At 42.6% G+C, this 13063-nt stretch overlaps 1 protein-coding gene across 6 annotated transcripts in view; it reads right to left on the bottom strand.

Moving 5' to 3' along the window:
• LOC6526233 (chaoptin) overlaps positions 1 to 13063 on the bottom strand; it is a 190533-nt gene that overhangs the window by 124941 nt on the left and 52529 nt on the right. For all 6 annotated transcript variants that reach the window (XM_002102006.3, XM_015191226.2, XM_039377680.1 and 3 more), the window contains one exon: positions 8173 to 8251. The gene's annotated coding sequence lies outside the window, so the exon portion shown is untranslated. The remainder of the gene's footprint in view (positions 1 to 8172; positions 8252 to 13063) is intronic.

Below are 13063 nucleotides of genomic sequence, written 5' to 3'. Positions count from 1 at the left end.
ATTTCCTGGTAACATTTATCGCCGGATTTCTACTGTCATGCCGAAATGTTGAACAGAACACACTCACAGGGGCACAAACGCACACACACATGCACACACACACACACGTGCATGCAGGCACTGGAAAAAGTTTGGGTGTCTTCGAGGGCAGAAATTGAGCTTATGATACTAAGCAACACTTTAGTTTGTCTAAATGGTATTCACGGTTTTTGAATAATACTAGGCTTGGGTATCGAAAACGCAAGGATGATAAGGTATTTTGTTTCGTCTTCAACAATATGGCTTTCATATAAAAATTCTGTTCATTGTGATTGATTAACGCATGAGCTTTATGATAAATGATTTCATCGTATATTTTTAAAGCAATTTCAGTTTTAATTACATTAACTACAATACAGACGGCAACAAACATTTTTTCGAGTGCACTCAAAGGGCCAAAGGCGGAGGGGGGCATCGCTTGTTTTGCGGCTCGTCGTTTTGTCTCGTATGTTGAATAGAAATAAATTTGCGACTTAAGTCCTAGCGCGCATTAATTCGGCCTAATGTCGTGTAGTCGCATCCGACCGGCCTGCTTCGGACCCCCACGACCATGCTTACACTGTTTTCGGACTAACATTTTATTTATGGCCAAACACACACACACATGTGAGAATGTGAGAGGGTCCTTTGTCGCTTCGACCGCAGTCAGTGGCATAAGCTTAACGGCGAGGGGTGGGTGATGGGGAGATGGGGAGATGGGTGCAGGGCGAAGGGTGAAGGGTGAAGCAGGCGGGACCAACAAATCTCTCGCACCAATACCAATGCATTGTCCAGGACCGGTCAACAAAGCCGATTTATGGATTGTCCAGCCAGCAAGCGAGTGTATGTGTGCGTGTGTGTGTGTGTTTGTGTTTGTGTGGGAGAGTCCTGTTTTTGCGGCGCACACGAATGCGTGACGTGCGTGTGCTGTGGCTATTAAATTATTTGTAAACAATTTTTGATATCTGATTTTATGCACACACTCTTACTGCCTCGCCTGTTCGGCTGTCATAACTTCGATGGGCCAACCGCGAAAAATACTCTCATTTATGTTAGTTCGAATAATACGCCAAATACTGTAAATTTTTCTGTCAAAGATCTATTGCTATGTTCATCAAATCGATAGAAATTTACAAGACCCATAAGGAAATAAAAATGTAACGGGTATAATAGTTTTGCAGGTCTTTAAAGAGTCGTTCCTTTTGGCTGGTGAGGTTGGCTTGAAAAACTAGCCTAGGTTTTCCTTTGAGCAGCATATAGTTGCCCTATCATGATAGGAATTGTGTGTTATATAAATATACTTTCTGGTAGGTCAGTTTTTAGTACAAAAGTCTATGGAAGAGCTAGGGTATGGCGAAATTTTAGAGGCTTGACAATTTTGGTTGGTTTTTTGATTCCACACAGACAGTCAGCCCAATATACATAAGTATTTCTTTGGGCGGAAATTGTAAGTGTGTTTGTTGATGCGGCAAATGACTTCAAAGCCCTACCAATTAAGTAATTTGAAGGAATCGAATCATTTCAAATGAAGTGATTCCATGGGGCCCATACTCTGAATGAGTTTTCAAGTTTGAGGTAATGAAAATTTTCAGCTACATTAGTCGGCTGAGCCGGGAGTGCAGATTTTCGTGTTGGCTTGGTTTTCGTTGCCCGACGATGTGACAACTTTTGCAATGCCCGAAAACAAAGGCCAAATACAATCAGCTGTAAACAAAAGCCAAGCCTTCGGAGGCGGAGGCACTTCGGTGGGATTTGCCAGCCGGGGGTAAGACAAATTAGTTGCAAGTTGCAAGTTGCAAGTTGCAAGCTGCAAGCGGAGCCGTTTCTTTGAAGTTTGCGGCAAAGTTTGCCAGCTCCCCCAGCGCCGCTGTTTATCGGTTCTGTGGGCTTTGTTTAAAGTTCTGTGCAAATGTGAAATAGAATTGGACAAGCAACGGAGCGCCACTTGGCCACCGAAAAAGTTATCCCTTGCACTTTCATTACTTTTCTCCTTGGCAAAGCAAAAAAAACCAAATGCAGCCACTTTGGCAATGCGCGAATTAGCCAAATAATAAATAAGTGCACGACAAAAGTGGCTAAGAAATTTCGAACAACAATGAAATTACTCGGTTGCTCTTTTAAAAGACTTTTTGCCTAATGCTCGGCAACTCGGCAACTTTTTCCCCATCTCCACTTTTCGACCACACATCGAGGACAAACTTTACTTTGTATCCGAGTGTGTGCGTTGCCGGTTGATGATTCTCGAATTTCATTTCTATTTTCCCCTTACATATTTCTTTATGGTTTCTTGTTTGTCGCCTGCAAAAGTTTCTGACCCCGAAGCCCTCACCTTTGGTCCCACCAAAACCCCCAAAACCTCCCAAAACCTTCCAAAAACCTCCCCAAAACGTCTCAAAAAACCCCCAAATGTAGTCATCAAGTCGGGCTGACCAAATTGTCGGAGTCTCTAATTACTTTGGCTGACATTGCGTTCGTTTCCTTTGTCGCTGATAAGAAATTTGCCAGAATGTGAAGTGCGGCATGTGCAGATGCAGTTCACTTTTATTGCCACAGATAGCCGCAAGTTTCCGCCCGCCATTAACTGCAAATTTGGCCCAACTTTGAATATTGCTCATACGTCCTCTGGTGCGAAAGGACCTTGCCATCATCAGGTCGGCATTTAACTGCAACTTTCGCTGGCGATGCACACTCTTGTAACTTTGCAAACGGCTGAAGGAACACGCAGAATCGAAAAAAGGACATCCACAAGAGTCTTAATGAATGTTTCATGAACTTTCTCGGATACCAAGCACAGCGAAAAAAGGTCACACAAGTATATGAAAAAATGCCACTGCACTTTAAGGGTTTGCAAGAGTGAACAAAATGCATTGAATATACTCGTAAGTTGGAAAATAATGTTGATCGCTCATGTATACCATGTATACCATACGTACCGGTGTGTTTAAAGTTTTTTTTTACAGACTTCTTATACTGAACTTGAATAATTTGAAGAAACCATTGCCTTTAAATGCCCAATTCGCAGTTATCGATTGTTGTATTGAGCCAAAGGCGCAACGCACTTTCAGTCCGCTACTGTATGACCCATTTAGGTGTCGTTTCTCGCCGTGCACCAGACGCTCGTCTAAGTGCAGTACTAACTTCATTTGCGCGGGGCAACGCGTCGTATGCGTAATTCCGGCTCTGAGGACTCGCAGTCCTGCGTCTAAACAAACAGCAGGAAAATGCGCTGGAGGATTCGGATTGGGATTGGGACTGGGCTGGGAGGGTTATGAATGCGACTTTGACTGCGATGCGTTTAGTTGAGCGGATGTCGAGTGCTTCGGCAATTTGTAGCAAACTCTTGGTGCAGCTGCAGTCCCTTTGTTTGGCAGGATCGAGCGGAGCTCAGTCTGCGCTGAAGGGATATGCGGTAAATGAATGAATTAGGAAGCCAAATCCCGGATAAGCTTAAGTGTGTGGCGTGCTCAAGGCGAGGGTTCGGGACTCCAGTTCCCTTCGCCAAGTATTTGATTTAGTTTGTTTTGGTTTGGCTTGGCTTGGTTTGGTTTGGTTTGGTTTGGTTGGGATGGGCTTGCCTGAGCTTATGCATTTGAGCAAAGCTCCCAGCGACTCGGAAATTATTTGAAAGAGACTCTGCACAAAGATGCAGGCAGCCCTTGACTCGCAAGGACATGCTACTATAAGTGGATACTTTCCTTGCATCCTTCCTTCTTTCTCTCTATTTCACGTAGGCTATTCCAATATACACATATGTGTACCTATATGCGGAAAAAATGACTTCTTTTATTTATATGGGCTGTGTCTGAGCAGTTTTTTGGAGGATATATTGAAATAATTTACATTGAATTGTGCACTTACATAAATAAATCTTGTTAATTATTAACATTTTTCCCCAGGCTCACAGCAATGCGTTTTGTGCTTTCATAATTGCCGTCCGAAATTGCATTCCTTTCGTTTAGCCATTACTCTTAATTTGATTCACATTACGAACTTAGAATTCTGGTAGGATTTCGCTCATTACTAGCATTTCGTTTTGAGTTCTTCAATCATTTCATTATTTCTCTTTGCACATTCTGTAAATATTCATTGCGTTCGAGGAAAAGCTTTCGCCCGCTTTTCGCCGAAAGAAAAGTACTCAATGCTGCCATGTTTTTCTCTTTTCCTTGGCTTTTTGCTTGGCTTGCCGGGATGTTTTTAACGTGTTTTGCTTTTGCTTTTGGCTTCATTACATTGCAGTTTTGTTTTACCCTACCATTGCATTCAGTTGGTTTTTATTGTCTGCGTTTTTTTTAAGTATTTTCCTGTCGTCTTTGCTTGTTTGTGGAAATTAAGCGTTGAAAAATGGCGGTAAACACGGTCACACAATGCAACTACTGCACACATAAGTATTTGGAAAATTACTTTCATTTGTGTGTGCTTCGTTTGGCTTGTTATTGTCGAAGGAGTAGCCTGGCAACTGGCTTAGGTCCTGCCGATCCTACCCCCGCCGATACTCTGCTACTCCGCTGCCACCCAGTTTTTGTGGCTTTCGGAGAGAGCATTTTCATTTATATTTAGTTCTTCTCTCGCCGCTTTCCTTTCGGCCATTATCATGGACCCCTTCCCGTCAGCATTTGTAAATTACAAAAATGAAATTAAGTTCACACTTTGTCATGTGGGGACATTTACGGGTTTTAATTGTTTGTGCGCTGCGTTGAGCACTTGAGTTGGAGTGCCGTGGAAATGGGAAAAGCGGGCACTGAAGGCACAAGGGCGGGCTGTGGGCAAATGTTGCCTACTTTTCGGGATAAAATGAGTAATGAAAGCTCTCGTCCTGTGTACATTAATAATTTCGTTAAATATTTACCCATGTGTGTGTGCCCTTCTAATTAGAAATTATTCTTGGCATTAAATGAGGGACCCTTTAGTGGCGTTGAGCACTTTTCCTTGAAGCTCCGCAGCTGTACTCTTTAAGTCCTTTGGTGAGCTCTTGGACTTCTGCCTCGTTGGTATCATCAGTCGTTCATCATCTGATGAATCAGGCTTCAACTTGTAGAAACTAACTGTCTTTACTGTGCTCCTTTCTATTATTGCAGTCATATTTGCTCGGAAATGTTTCTTTCTCAAAAAAAGCTACAATATATCTTCCAGAATTACAGAGATTAGTAGCTAAACTAATGTAAAATATATTGAAGATATTTACTTCTTGGCTGTGATTAGAAAAAGCCGTATGCCTCACATCAGTTTACCTGTCCCCAAACTCCTTCATCGCCTCACGAAATTCTTCACGGCAACTTATTTAGCAGGGTCTTAAGGCCATTGGAGTGAAATTTTAGGATGTCTGTATTTAATCCGGCTATGAGTTTTCAGGCCGGTCTGTGAACTTTCCTGTTTCGCCTTTTTTTGCTTCCTTATTCCTTGTGGGTTTTTTTCGAATACTTTTTCTCTGTTGGCTGGCTCATCAAGTTGTAATCGCATTTGAGGAGGAAACCAATTTTGCAACCGATTTACATTCGCTTTCTCTTTTTCGGAGATGACAGCGGAGAAAATGCTGTGTGTTTAAGAAGTCTGGTCGCATATCTGACGCATTTGACTTGATATATGGCGCAGTTCTTTGAGTTACATACACGAGAAAATAAAATCCAGGCCACCTAAAGGTATTTTCTACTTACCAATTAAAAACAAAAAGGGTAACCAGCATGGGGACTACCAGGATTTGAAGATTACACACATAATTTTCAAATCGTTCCCATGGCAGCTAAGTTGTCTCAGTTCAATATACTGCATGAAAAGAAAGATTACTTTTATTTTTTACGTTTACTATGTATTGTCTTAAAACTGTGAGACTTGTTTTCCGAGGAAACTGACAGTCAGACAGCCATGGCTCAGGTGGATCAGCTGTGGAAGATTTCTCCTTAGTCTTGCAATGTTTTTCTCAGTGCACACATAACATATATGACTGTAGCTTACCTAACTTCTGGACTGATCCTGGATGTCCCCCGTTCCGCTCCAATCTGGCAGCAATTACATTCGCCCTAGCACCCGGCTTGATGACTTGGCTTTGCTTTCAATTTGGTTGCACTTGGCAAGAGCTTCGGACCTCCAAAAAACCCAAAAAACCCAAAAAACCCCAAAGAAAAATAGAAAACCAAAATGGAAACGAAGCTAAGCCAAAGCAAACCTAAAATGTTTTGATATTTGTTTTTGGCCCCAAGACTGTTTTGGCATCGGTGGATGCGGTCGGAGATTAGTTTGAGATTACAAAACACACAAGCACAGCCCATAAAAATCTGAGCGTATTAAAACTGAGAATAATTATTAAGGACGTTGAGGAAGGAGCTGCTGACAGTTTTCTTAATGTCAAATGGAACGGAAATTGATAAGGACGCACCAATTTGAAGCCATGTTGCGGTTGGTTGATGTTCGCCACCCCCAAATGCCCGAATGCCCGAATGCCAAAATGCCCAAACGGCCAAAAAAGGACAAAGGATCCCCCGGGAATTTGCGCTGTTAAGTGTGGCCACAGCAAAATTTAATTGCACAGTGGAATGAATTATGAATTGATGAAATTCGCTTTTCAGCCAGTAATTGGAGCCACGCCCACGCTCCGATTCAATGGCCATTAAGTGCCCCCGACATGGCCTACAACAGCTGTTGCTACACGGCTCAACATGGCTCCCCACTGCCAGGACCCAGCCAGGACCCAGCCAGGACCCTGCTCCCACCACAATTTTCTTCAGCAAATATTTGAATTTAGAGGCCTTCAAAGGCTGGGAAGTGGGAAATGGGAAATGGGAAGAGGGAAATGGGAAATGTTCGGCCAACTTTGGGGCAATCGTTGCCACTTCCCAGCCTGTTGCTCGCCCCACCCCACACAAATAATCCTCGAGGCCCAATGCCCCCAATCCTTAAACCAATGCGCCCAGCCGCCCCTTGCCGCTGTCTAACAATGATGGGAAATGATTAATTTATTGAAATTTACGCTTATTGCCGTTCTCACAGCATTTTTATTTATGCCCCTTTATTTGGACAAGCGGTGCCGATAATTTGTCAAAAAGTCGTAAATTATAATAATACAAAAACCAAAGAATCAGACACACAAGTCGGGCTAAGCGAGAAAACGGAGAAAAGGTTGTGCTTCCCTTATCATACAGATGTAATACCCTTTCCTTCCCTTAAGCCAGAAAATGTGAGACTGTTTAAAATATTAACTAATAAATATCTTTCGGTTTTGCTTAAATAGTTGCCACTGTGCAATTACAAGAAGTTTACTGCGGACTCCAGTTCAAATAGCACCGAAATCCCATAAAAAAATGTCTTAAGCCCACAAATTAAACATTGCTCTTAGGTGGAATAAACGGAATATAAAATGCCTTAAGCCTTTTTGCAGGGTGCCACAATACGGAAACCACAAGAAAAATGGCCGTGTGTTTGACTGAGCCTCAGGAAACTGGAGAAACGCAGGGGGACTGGGGGTGGATAATAAGAACCGAGCTTTCAGATTGCTTGTGGTTCATTCTGCTCCCTGAGCGGCTTGTGGTTCAGCCGCAGAACTTTGTGGGTCCAAAGTCTACCCTTCTCCAAGCCACCCACTTCTGTGTGTGGGTATATGGGTATATGGGTATGTGTGTGTACGTGTGCGTGTGCGTGTGTGACAAGGACAAACACATTCCAGCATTTCGAAAGCGGCAACGATAACGCCTTCAATTATTAATTATTATCACCGCAAAGCCAAATGTAAAAGCTTCAATTAAAACTTACGAACACACTGATGGGGCAAGGATACCTGTACTCGCTCACGCTTTCGGAATTTATGCACTGAGAACAAAAGTCGGGTAAGCAAACTGTGGATTCAAGATGCGTTGGCTGGTACGATAACCTGGAGTTATTATTTGATTTGATTAAATTTGAACAGATATTCATTTTGCACTCATTTTAAATCTATCTACCGTTTAGTTTAAAGGCCAGCTTTAAAAAAATTATTAGTATGTGGAATTTACTGGTCTTTTTCTAATTTATTTCATCTATAGGTGGTTCCAGTTTTTCTCTGTGTACACACCGACACACACAAGGATGACAAATGCATTGCTCGACTCCTGTCCCAGATTTTATTTCCATTTTGTTTTTTCTCCGCCCCGTTGTTAATGATTTATACAAGGATTAATTTATACTCACTAATGGATTTCACTCGGCAATGTCCTGCCAGCATTCAATATTATCAATTACTCTCCTTCACAGCCGCTGAAGAGTCCGCCTGGAAAAACAAGACGGGAAAAGAGGAAAATTAAGCAAAATTAATTATGGCCCACTGAGCAACATTTCCACACCGCATGCGAATTGCTTGGCATTTATTTCCTCCCACCACACTCCACGGGGCTAAAAAGTGAAAATAAAATAACTCGAGTGCGAGATCAAACGGCGCTCGCATAAAAATCAACTAATTTGCACACTTAACCATGCAAAGGTCCCTCGAAGGACTGCAAATGGAGGAGGAACGCCCGGAAAAACGAGGAAGTGCGATGCGGAAATGGCTGTCAATAAAATAAATGAGCGCCATTAGCAGCGGAAAATGATGAACACTCGAAAGTGTTTCGTCGGGGAGCGTGGAGCATGCTGCAGACTCTAAGGCCACGCCCACTTGCCACCGCCCCAGAAAAAATATATAGATGGCGGAATATGTACGGAAGTTATCTCCACGCAGCGAGCACAATGCAAAACACTGGCTGCGAAATGACCCGGAATGCCAGGCAGTGAGGCAAGAGATTTTGTTTGCGTAGGGAAATTGACTGATATCGGATACATCAAGTTGGCTGATAGCCGGCAGCGGGCTAAGTGAAATTCATTCGACTGGCGACTGGTAGAGGAATTATTTTTCTCAAGTCGACTTCAGTAGTGCAATGCAGGAAAAAGAGGTTCGAGCTATCGCGAAATTATCGCGCCATATAAATTTTCAGTTCACCAAAAGAAGTTATCAAACACAGTTTGAAGGCAACCACAAGGGGAACGCCGAATTTAATTTGTAAAATCTACAATCTCTCAAATGAGCGTTGCGGTAGTTCTCTCAAGTAAATTAGTCGTGCATCTAGGATCTCGAGGAAAGTAAACGGCATGATTTAATCACTGTAAATTGGCATTTTTTCACTGTGATTTTTCTGTATGCTGCCAGCTGACTAGATCGCACGATAGTCAGCCAGACGTCTGCTGGCGCTTGTTGGGTGGCGCTTTCCACCCAGTGGGCTGTGGGAGTGGGTGGTGGAAGTGGGTGGTGGAAGTGGGTGGTGGGATTGGGTGGTGGAAGTGGGTGGTGGATGTGGGTGGTGGAAGTGGGTGGTGGAAGTGGGTGGTGGAAGTGGGGGGTTGTGTGGGTCACAAAGCCGAAGGCAAACAAGTCGCGTACATTTGTGCAAATAAAATTTGCTTGAATAATTTTATGAATGGCATTCACACTGAGCAAGGAGCAAACGAACAAGAAGAGCAGAGTAGAATAGCGGGTAAAATGCGGTGAACAGGAGCCGGAAAAACGTGGAAACGTCGGGCGATGCAATTTATTATTACATCAAAGGGTTACCTGCGCCCCTGAGTGTGAGTGTGAGCATGAGTTGAGCTCTCAGTGTATTTTCTTGCGGTGCACTTTCCACGTGCCGTCACACTCCCCATGTCTGTGTGTGCCTGGTGTTTAAATAAACGACAACACTTGAAATAAATTGCAGCAAATCAAGTTAAATAAATAGTGCGAGTGTGCGTGGGCCGAGGAGGAAAAGAGAAAAGGACGGAGGAGTCGTTATCACTCACACACTCTCACCACAGTTTTCCATTTTCTTTTTATGCGCACACATGTGTGTGTGTGCTGGCATGTCGTCTTCTGGAAAACTGGCATTGCTGCGGACCTAGAGTTTCATTCCCGCCGACTTTTCTGGAAAAGTTCCGCGGTATTTTTTTAGATTAATGTACGGCTTATGCGTGTGCGGTATCAATTATTCGGGGCATTCAAAATATAAACTCTGGTGTGATTGCTTGCCAATATATCCATTGGAGCATTAAATTCACGAACAGTTTAGAAATAGTGGCGAACTAATTACCCTTAACCTACTAATTAATTACCCTCGACTTAATTAGTGGCAATAGAGAGTCAAATACACTTGGCGCCAAACACGGCGTCTCATTTGCGCCTGCGGTTGCAGGACGTCAGTTGAACGTCAGGTGTCAACTTTTCTCATTAACATGTTTAAAATGTGCAGCAAGCTGGCTGGCAGCACAAACTTAGTTAACAATACACGGAAAAAAATGCCGTACCACCACCCATCAAGTCTCTGTGAACACTGATTGTAGTTTCCAAGTCATAAGAAAAAACGCTTCGCCTGGCCCATACTGTTTGTTTGCAAAATATCAATTATCAATTGAAGCCCCCTCGAATGCGATTGAAACTACAAGCGATATAATGTGCATTTACTGCCACGCCCCCTTCGGCAGATTAGTTGGCTCGGGCGTGGCAGGATCAATTAACGTGGCAATTAACCGTGCGTAATCGGTTTCCACATTAATCGCTTGCATTAATCAATTGAGTTCGAATAGCGGCTCAACTCAAGTTGAGGGTCGACACATTTCCAGCGATTTTTTAGTCAATATTCAAGCGCTTTTAATTTACATATTTTTTTAGACAAAGAGCAGCCTTTTTGTTCACCTGCGAGTGGGAAACTCTGCCATGATTCTGGTTTATTGGCCACGGAGAGGTTTGGTAATTATCTGCACTGGTTATTTCATTTATTCATACTCGTATTCTATTTATTTTATATTTGTTGTTACATTTTATTTTTGAATGCCTTCATTTTGGAAATTAAATGGCTTACTCAACACCCTTTTTGAAAACTTAAAGTAGCAGTCCTAAGATAAGATTTCTCTCAGTCTTGGATTTTTCATTACCGGTCCCCAAAGGAAAGTATACTTTGATTAAGTGCGTGCTCCGACATTCCGGCTGGGAGATTGACTCATTTGCCCATTTTTGATGGAATGTCGCCAACTAAAATGTTTTCCACTTTCCCGCCCACTCAGGGCTGCGCCGCCCACTAGGCGCCGCCCCTGCTTTCCCATTTTCCGCAGCGCCGCCAAGTTTATCGCGTTGTTTGCCTTTGCCGCTTTGTCAACACAAAAAACGAAAAGAAAAGCAAAGAAAGGAAAAGGCAACAAAGAAAAGTGGGGAAAGCCGGGAGAAGCCGCGCCAAAAGTAAACGAAAAGGGTTGTAAAAACGTAATGGCGAGTTAAATAAAAGAACGAACGTGCTGAGGGGGCCAGAAATATGCCAACACTCACACAGGCGAAAAAATGTACGAAAATATATATTCAAAAGTGTCATAAATGTAATACAACTTTTCCTTTATGACAACTGCATATGTGTGTGTGGGTGTGTGTGCCTTGTCGTTTGTGCTGGCGCGTTGTTTGAGTGCCACTCTGCTGAAACTTCTCCCAGCCAATGAAAATAAAAATAGAGTTCAAATAAAATAAAACGAAGTGAAATGTGGGGAGGGGTGGGCAACTAAAAAACAAATATCGATGTAAACTTTGTCCGCACAATGCTACAGTGTGTGTTTCTGTGTGTGTCTGTCCATCTGTGTTTTCGTACCCCCATAATGCGTTTCCATTTTCCATCGTAGGCTAAGCTGTTGGGTCAGGTAGCTGCACGGATTACTTCGGAGAAAGGCCGAAAAGCCGGAAAATTAACTGCATAAACTTAATTATAAATTGGAAATGTTGCTTGACAATCGAACAATGCAGAAACTAAATGAGAAAGAACAGGCTATAGCTGAATAATAGTAAAATAATAATGAGTCAGGCCATTTAAAGGGACCATCCGTTTTCGCTTAGGCTATGTAATATAAAATGGTAAATAGAAACTGAGTAACAACCGCAAAATCGTCACTGCGTGTGCTGCCATCCACAGGAAAAATTGGCATATGGCATATAAGTTAAAACTATAGCGGATATAGTGTTTGTTTATTCGACTTGCTCGAACATACATAGTTTTAAGCGACAAGGCAAAATCATCAATATACAGTTCATCAAATGACTTACCACCAATAAGATCGGTTAGCAAATATACTCGCCCATTATTTCCAGCTAGTTAGGCGCACTTATCAATTAAATTGAGCTTAGAGCCAACCCGCTTTACAGACATGGAGTGCACCGTCTGTCTGTCTGCGTGTGTGCGTGGCAAAGGGCTCTTCAGCTTTCCACTGCAAGAACTGCAAGCATTTTCGCAAGTTTTCGCAGAAATTTAAATATGAACTAAAGATTAAAAATATAAAGAGGACGAGCAATCGAAATCAGTTTTATTGAATGTGGAAAAGGTCGGGAAAATGTGCAGGCATATGACACGTTGGCATGCAGATTTCCACCAGCAATGGCGCCGTCAAAATGACTGCCTACGGCCAGAAAACAAAAAGAAAACAAGCGGAAACGGGGAAATGCCGCTACTACAACTTCCGTTTCCACATCACTCATACTCGCACTCACACTCGCTCTCACACTCACACTTACTCACTGACAGCCACGCTCACACTCATACTCGCGATACCTGAGAGAAGGAGGAGACAGACAGACAGCACAAAAGAACAAGGCAAAGAATTGAACCTGCAGGAAAATAAATTAAAAACAACGAAAAATGAAGTGGGTGGCGAGCGGAAAAAGAAAGCAAAGTGGAGCACAGGAAGCCGCGAACTGAACTCAGACAGACATGGAAAAAACAGCAGACAGCTAGACACTGAAAGAAACTGAATTCGACTTTTGCTTTTACTTGCAATCTGCAATGCGGTAAATGAGCGTCAAGTCTTCAATAAATTCGACCACATAATATTTATTTTAGGCATGTAATAGGATGGAATGGAAATGAATGATGGAAATAGACTAATTACAGGTATATGGCAATATGGCAATTAACTGAAACGCATATGTATCCCAGCTAAATGGCGTACTAAATGTTAAAAATATTCACAGCAAGTAGCCCCAAACACACTACTTTTTTCATCGAACTGTCACATAAAAACTCAGTTTTGTTTAGCACAAGAACAAAAT

Source organism: Drosophila yakuba, chromosome X (genome assembly GCF_016746365.2).
Source record: "Drosophila yakuba strain Tai18E2 chromosome X, Prin_Dyak_Tai18E2_2.1, whole genome shotgun sequence".
Classification (NCBI taxonomy): Eukaryota; Metazoa; Arthropoda; class Insecta; order Diptera; family Drosophilidae; genus Drosophila; species Drosophila yakuba.
This window is presented reverse-complemented; position numbering and strand designations above follow the sequence as displayed.